Raw genomic sequence first — 8465 nt, 5'->3', positions numbered from 1 at the left:
AAGAGGCTTGATTTCCGCCTCTCATATTCTGCCCTCCCCAGGAGGTACCCATCTGCTGTGTGACCCATCATCTCCCCTGCCAGGGAAAAGGTAAATTGGCTTCTGGGAAAGCCCTGGGACGTGCGAATCTAGAGGTAAGAAAATGGGAGGAAGCAGATCTAAGGCCACTGTATTGGAGAATAGGATGCAGAATTTTAAGAAAGGATTCGATGGAGACGATGGGAGGGAAATGACGCCCGGTCAGCTCTGTACCCTTTGTGAAGTCGAATGGCCTTCAGTGGGCGTTGGCAGGCCACCAGAGGGAACTATGGACTTAAATGTCATAAAGGCAGTCTATGCTATAGTCATGGGAAAGCACGGACACCCCGACCAGTTCCCGTACATAGACTCTTGGCTGGGAATAGCCCAAGACCCCCTCCAAATGGGCCCGTTTTTACGCTCATGGCAGGGAAGGAAAAGTCTTGATGGCCCAAAAGGTAACCAAGGATGAGGAGGAAATTTTACAGGACCCTGCAGGAGATGAGCTTCCCCCACCTCGTATTGGATGATGGTTCCGCCAGCTAGTAGCACCGCGGCCACCAGAGGCCCATCTGGAGGAACCAGCCCTAGACCGGTAAGCCTCCCAGACTCCTCAACAGTCCCGACAGCTCCACAGGTTGTAGGGCCGCAGCACCCCCAACCCCACCTGGAAGGCTCCAGCCTCAGCTGGAGGGACAATGAGCCCACCAGATTCTACCAGCCCGGATACTGCCCCTACGTTCCCTAAACTCTACCCTCCACTCCCGGTAAGTACTCCCGGACAAGGGGGAGGAACCACTGGCATTAAACAAAGGCTCCGCTCTGCCAGAGAGCCAGAGGAAAAAATACCCTTGCAGATGCCCCTCAGAGAAGCTCAGCAACCCCCAGTGATAGGGGAGGACGTACCTGTCACCAAGCTCCTGTAACCTATTGCTATCAGCCCTCTTCATCAACCGATACACTGAACTGGCAAAATCACAGCCCCTCTTACTCGGTGGAACCCCAGGGCGTGACTAGACTAATGGAGACTATTTTGCCCACTCACTGACCAACCTGGGGCGATATAATGCAATTACTAGCATCTCTCTTCAGTACAGAAGAGAGATATAGGATCAACACTGAGGCAAGGACATGGTTACAGGAGATGGTTCCTGAGGGCACTGCTAACCCAGAGAGGTGGATAGAGCAAGTCTTCCCCACTGACAGACCTAATTGGGACGTCAATACAGAGGAAGAAAAAATCCAATTAGACAGATACCAGATGGTGATTACACAAGGACTTAAAAGGGGAGACCAGAGGCTGATGGACATGTCTAAACTGGCTGGAATAGTTCACAAGGGAAACGAGTCACCTTCCGAATTTTACGAGAGACTTTGTGAGGCCTACAGACTCTATACACCCATAGATCCAGAAGCTACGGGCTCCCAGATTGTTATCAATTCAGCATTTATCTCTCAAGCATGTCCTGACATACAACAAACGCTTCAAAAGACCGAGGGAGTTCTATCCATGTCTAGTCCTCGGCTGATTGAAATAGCAGATAAGGTGTTCCAGAATACGGACAAGGAAATAGAAAAGAAATACGAGAAAAGGTATAAAGACGAGCAGAGGAGAACAGACGAGAGGTTTGCAATGTTGGCTGCTGCGCTTGGAAAATCTTCTGAAGACTTTTCCAGCGCCCAAGCAAAGAAACCCCCGCTAGCTTCGAGGTCAGGACAGCCCTCCAACTGGTCCCAACGGAGGCTACGGGCTGCATTACAGCCAAATCAATGCGCCCAATGCCGTGGGTTCGGTCATTGGAAGAATGAGTGCCCAGAAGGAAGAAGGGAGAATAAATCCCTCCCGGTTGCAGAACTCACTAACATAGAGACCGAATAGGGATGCCAGGGCTCGAAAACTTCAGGTCCCCGAGAGCCCATGGTAACTTTAAAAATTGGGGATCAAGACATTGATTTTATGGTGGACACCGGGGCAGAATTATCTGTGGTAAATAAACCCATGGCGCCACTGTCGAAAAGGACCGCCGCCGTAAGTGGGTTTCGGGAGAAGAAATAGTTAAGTCGTTTTGCCAGCCCAGGAAATGTCAGATGGTGGGGGTCACCAAATTACTCATGAGTTCCTCTATATCCCTGAGTGCCCAATACCCCTGCTGGGGAGAGACTTACTCTCCAAACTGGGAGCACAAGTGACTTTCTCTCCTGAAGAGAGGCCCACTTTTCAGGTGGGCACAACAACCTACTTACTCTCCCTCTCCGTGCCCCCCTCAAGACAAATGCAGGCTACGTGAGCCCCCTGGAGATAAACAAGGCCAGGCAACAGAGTTGGAGAGAAGGCTAACTCAGCTGTTCCCTGAGGTCTGGGGTGAAGATAACCCCCCTGGGCTAGCTAGACACCAAGCCCCTGTAATAATAGAACTCAGAGCTGGCACCACCCCGGTGAGAAAGCGTCATTACCCAATACCCATAGGAGCCCGAATTGGGATTCTGCCTCACATCAGCAGGCTAAAACAGGCAGGCATCCTGGTGGAATGTCAAACAGCCTGGAACACACCAAAATTACCAGTAAAGAAGGAAGGAGGACAAGACTATAGGCCCGTACAGGAACTCAGATTGGTCAATCAGGCCACTGTAACTCTGCACCTGTCTGTCCCCAAACCCCTATACCTTACTTAGCCTCCTCCCACCTAAGACAAGGATCTATACTTGCTTGGACCTCAAAGATCCTTTTTCCCTATACGCCTAGCACCTGCATCACAACCCATTTTCGCCTTTGAATGGGAGAACCCAATCGGAGGCAATAAGCACCAGCTCACTTGGACACACCTCTTGCAGGGATTCAAAAACATACCAACCATCTTTGGAGAAGCCTTGGCCTCAGACCTGGAGCCTTTCCAGCCTGAAAGGTGTGGATGTTGGCTCCTGCAATATGTGGACGACCTGTTGCTAGCTGCTGAGACCTGGGTGGAATGCTGTGAAGGGACCCCAGCACTCCTCCACTGGCTGGCAGAAGCGGGATCCCAAGTGTTGAGGAAAAAGGCACAAATCTGCAAGGAGGAGGTAAGGTATTTGGGGTTTGTCTTAAGGGGAAGCACAAGGTTGCTAGACCAATCTAGAAAAGAAGTAATTCTGTGGCCCCCCACACCTAAGACTCGCCAGCAAGTCAGGGAGGTCCTAGGGGCCACTGGATTCTGCAGGATTTGGATTCCAAGGTATTCTCAAATAGCACAGCCCCTATTTGAGCTCCTGACAGGGCCTGAAGAAAATCCAGTAAACTGGACTGAGAAACAGCAGAAAGCCTTTGAGGAGCTGAGACTAGTGATCACCTCCGCCCGCGCCTTCGGATTGCCAGACCTCCCCAAACCATTCACCTTGTATGTGACCAGGAAAGATAAACAGCCATGGGGGTTTTGACTCAGACTTTGGGAACATGGGACAGGCCAATAGCTTACCTTTCAAAGCGACTTGATAACGTTGCCACTGGGTGGCCTAGCTGTCTGCGGGCAGTGGCCACGGTCGCCTTACTGGTACGTGAAGCCGCAAAGCTGACTTTAGGCCAGGACCTGATCGTAAAGGTCCCACATGAAGTCAACACCCTCCTTTGAGGAGACCCCCACAAATGGCTGTCAAATTCCCAAATTATTCAATACCAGGGACTGCTATACGAAAACCCCAATCTCCGTATCGAGCCTTGCCAGGGTTTAAACCTAGCAACGCTTCTCCCAACGGGAGAAGGTGGACCTACCCACGATTGCAAGGAAGTCTTAGAGGAGGTCTATGCTAGGCGTCCAGACCTCCGAGACAGGCCAATTTCAAATCCTGACTGGACTCTGTACACTGATGGCACCAGCCTGGTAGAGCTAGGACAGCGACGGTCAGGCTATGCTGTAGTCACAGAGAGACTGGTATCGAGGCCAGCTCCTTACCACAGCACTGGTCAGCCCAGTGAGCAGATTATGGGCCTTAGTCCGGGCACTGCAATTGTCAAAGGGTAAGAGAGTGAACGTCTACACCGACTCCCGGTATGCTTTCGCTGTGGTCCACGGACGTGGGGCGCTACACCGGGAGGGAGGCCTTCTAACAGCCAATGGAAAGGACATTAAGAGTAAGGAGGAGATTCTGACTCTGCTAGACGCTGTCTGGAGCCCCGCGGAGGTAGCAGTCATGCACTGCTGTGGGCACCAGAAGGAAGACACCCCACAGGCTCGAGGAAATAGGCTGGCTGGCAAGACCCCCATATGGGCAGCAGAGGACAGAAAGGAAAGCGGGGAAATCCCCATGAGAACATTTGTCCTAGCTGAGCTACCCGAGCTGGCCCTAGACTCCCCAACATACACTGAGGCTCAAACCCAACTAGCTGAAGCGGAGGGAGCCACCAAAACAGACAAAGGATGGCGGGAGCTACCAGGTGGTAAGCTACTAGTGCCCAAAGAGATGGCCCCCTCTCTGGTGAGCCAAGGTCATCGTACAACTTACCTAGGACATGACAAATTGGAGGAATTGATCCGAAGGTATTTTCTGGTTCCTCGCCTTGCCTCTCTGTGTAGAACGGAATCCCCAAATTGCAACACCTGCTGTCAGATTAACACTGCTCCAGGGTGCAGGCCAAACCCCCCAGGCATCCAATTAAAAGGTACCCTTCCTTTTGAACACCTGGAAGTGGACTTCACTGAGATGAAACCTGTTGGTCTTGGTATGTACATTCTCGGGATGGGTGGAGGCCTTCCCACCTGAACTGAAAGAGCGTCAGAAGTGGCTTGGAGCCTGCTTAGGGAAATAGTTCCTCGATTTGGATTCCCCACCAGCACAGGATCAGATAACGGCCCAGCCTTCATATCAGCTCTGATACAACAAGTAAGTAAAGCCATGAAGATAAATGGAAGTTACACACCGCCTAGCGGCCTCAGAATTCCGGAATGGTAGAACGAACTAACCGGACACTAAAGGAGACACTTTCTAAATGGATTATAGAAACTGACTGTTCCTGTGCAGATGTACTTCCCACGGCCTTGCTCAAACTCAGGATGACCGCACGTTCCCATGGCTACTCTCCCTACGAAGTTGTATATGGGAGGCCTCCTCCCATAATAAGACAGGTAACAACTGATATACTTCAGGTAAGAGGAGACGGGATATCACAGCAGATGGAACAACTAAGTAAGGTAATTAATCAAGTAACTAAGTTTGTGCAAGAAAGAATACCGTTGCCCCTGGGGGAGCAAATGCATGAGTTTATACCAGGGGACCAGGTATGGGTGAAAGAATGGCAACATGACCCACTAGCCCCCAATGGAAAGGTCCTTATACTCTTGTTTTAACCACCCCTGCCACAATTAAAGTTGCAGGCATTGCCTCTTGGATCCATCACACCAGAGCGAAGAAGGCATACCACGCTGACCTGGAAGACGCCGAGTGGACCACCCAGAAGGACCCTACCGACCCACGGGAAACCAGGATATTCTGAAGAGGAAGAAGAAAAGGAGGTCCCGGACGAGCCCTCTATAGAATGGAGCTGGGTAAGCGACTCCTGCTACTCGGCTTCACCAACGCAATGCTGAACCTGACCACTGTCCCGGTACAGGGCAACATCTTCATCTCATGGGCACATTCTTACACGAACTTCCATAACTCCTCCAATTGTTGGGTATGTGGGGCTATGCCCCTGTCAGTAATGGACGGACTCCCCTGGTGGGTATCGCCACTTCATGATGGAGACTTTCTACCACTGTGCTCCTTCTTGGAACAACAGAAAGGAACTTTCGTTTCTCTCAGCAATCATAATTCTTTGCTCTCCTGGTGTAACAAAGAGGCATCAAATCACCTGTGACATAGCGTTACATTTCATATGAACACTAGTCTTAACGTGGGTAACAAGGGCTTATACCTCATATATGAAAATTAAAAAGGTGAATGGCACCCTTACAAAAGGGGGACAGGGTTCCCGGTACCTTGAGCACTACTACCAGGTCTGGGATGAACATTTCTGGATGACTCCTGAGAAAGGACAGTTTGATTGCTCCCGCTACAATTTGGTGGGAACAAAAAGAACACAAAGTTGGGTTTGGAGACCACCCCCTAGACCCAAAAGAACTAAAACACATGGGGTATTTGTCTGCTGAACAATGTCAAGAAATCTTGGCAGTAACCTATCACCCCAGTCGGTCTGCTCAGTGGCCCGGTTCCGACTGGAAACATAATCCCAATATCTACTGGGTAGCCCCCAACGGGACCAAGTGGCTCTGTGGGCCTAACTTATGGCCATGGTTACCAGTTGGCTGGGTAGGGCGTTGCACACTAGGATTTGTTTTCGCCCCTGGCAGAATTAAGCCTCGCCTACACCATCCTCCAGCAAACCTGCCCTATCTGCATGCAAGATGGACACGATCCACGTTCCAATGGTATGACTATCTTGCTGGCTTCTTTGTACCCTCTATAGGGACAGCGGATATCATGGTTAGGGTAGAGGCCTTAAATAATTTCACTAAACAGGCCCTCTTAGACAGTAAAAAAGCCATTGAAGCTTTGAACGAAGAACAATCTCAGATGAGGAAGGCAGTATGCAAAATAGGATGGCATTAGACATACTCACAGCAGTCCAGGGGGGGACTTGTGCCATAATTAAAGTCGAATGTTGTGTATACATCCCTGACCTGTCTGGAAATGTATCTGCTGCCATGGAGGATATGCAAAAACAAGTGAAAGCCATGTCTGGTGAAAATATTCCCTTTTGGACTTCGATCCTGTCCTGGGTAAAGGGAGACTGGTGGAAAACTATTATAAATGTTGTTATCGTATTCTTAATCATACTGGTTTGTGGGCCGTGCTTGTTACAATGCCTTGTGAATTTTGTAACCCAGAGGTTGGTAGCGTTGTCTCATGTGGTTGACCATAGGACTAACATACAATCTACCTCTCAATGAATGATGCTCGTTACGGAAACTAAGAGTATCAAGAGCGGGGAATGAAGAAGGACTTCACAGGGCCTGGACCCCATCTCAGGCCTGTTCGTGCTGATCGTGCTCAGCCACCTCCCCAGTGGACTCTGGACTCTGTGCTTAGTGCCTATGGAAACTACAACAGAAGGATAAGACCCCCTCTGGACAGGGGAATCTTGAAGATCACATCCAGGTTACTCATCGCCTAAGAGAAAACATACTCTAATCACCCCTGCCTCTGGACACGTCATAAATCTTTTCTGTATCTATCGCAATGTAACCACAGGCTTATTGATTATTAACTGGTTAGAATGTAACCGTGAGCTTATTGATTATTAACTGTCTGAACACATAAGACATGAATGATGGGTTATTGTGATTGTATTTTCCCTTCCTTTGTTTATGTAAGTCTCAAGGAATTTGGGGTGGTGGGTTCGGACACGTACACATGGGGTGTAAAAGATTTTCACAAATGCTGGTCGGGGTCCTTGACTAAGAGGAGACCCTGCCTTGGGCCCACTGGTGTAATAAACTACACTCCACTATCTGCATTGTTGTTTTGAGTGAATTTGTTTCCCGGAACACGTGGCTACAACATTTGGTGCATTGGCCGGGAAACTCCTCACTTTGAGGAGACAGGTCTCATCTGAGGCCACCTCTAGGCTTTGTGGCTTGAATCTCCTAGAGCGGGGAAGGCACCTTGCCCCTCTTGAAGAATTCGGCCTTTCAACGCCCGGTTTCTTCACTTCGGCAGGTAGTTAACGGCAGCAAGGGAACTGAGCACTCAAGTGGGGAGGATCCCAGCCGGCAGGGTGGAAGAGGGGGCCTGATCACCCCCCTGGGATGGACTAGAAGGAGCAGGGACCCTAGGAGCCTGGAATAGACAGGCGGCAATTGCTTGGTACACAGGTCGACGAGCGCATTAGGGCTTAGGAAGGAAATTTGTGAAGGTCGTTTAGGAAGTGGTGTCCACGCTGTCTTGGGGAAGATTATTACCAAGCAATCGCCAGGGGATTTTTAGGAGAAGAAACTTGGTCCTTGTGTGCTCATATTCTACCCTCCCCCAGGAGGTGTCCCATCTGCTGTGACTGAATTGGAAATTCTTGATCCCTAGAAGGAAGGAAATACATAAGTGAGTACAAATTGGCTTTTTCAGAGATGGCCTAGGACGTGGGATATTTAACCCATCTGTGTTTTCATCCGCACCTGATCAAGTCCACCAAAGCAGAACGGACTTTGAAAGTTAAGGGAGAAATAGTCTTGGACTATGTGGTGTTCTGGTTCGGCCGTGCTGACCGGCAGGTGAAGACACGCCGATCCCCCTTCTCCCTCTGGGATCTGGCAGGTAAAGCTCTTCTCACCCAAGTTAGGAAGGAGGCAGAATGGCAATTTAAGTGTTTCATTTAATGGAAATATCAGAAGTACATAGGGTACCGAGAACTTCGTAGACAGAACGAAAAGGAAAAGTAGAAGAAGGTCCGAGAAGGTAGACAAGATGGAGGGAAGTGAATCTAA

The 8465-nt window shown here is 49.9% G+C and overlaps 1 pseudogene; it reads left to right on the top strand.

Moving 5' to 3' along the window:
• The first annotated feature begins 5449 nt into the window (after positions 1 to 5449).
• Positions 5450 to 7488, top strand: LOC129625136 (endogenous retrovirus group PABLB member 1 Env polyprotein-like; annotated as a pseudogene).
• The last annotated feature ends 977 nt before the right edge of the window (positions 7489 to 8465 follow it).

This window comes from Bubalus kerabau, chromosome 13 (assembly GCF_029407905.1).
Source record: "Bubalus kerabau isolate K-KA32 ecotype Philippines breed swamp buffalo chromosome 13, PCC_UOA_SB_1v2, whole genome shotgun sequence".
In the NCBI taxonomy this organism is placed as follows: Eukaryota; Metazoa; Chordata; class Mammalia; order Artiodactyla; family Bovidae; genus Bubalus; species Bubalus kerabau.
This window is presented reverse-complemented; position numbering and strand designations above follow the sequence as displayed.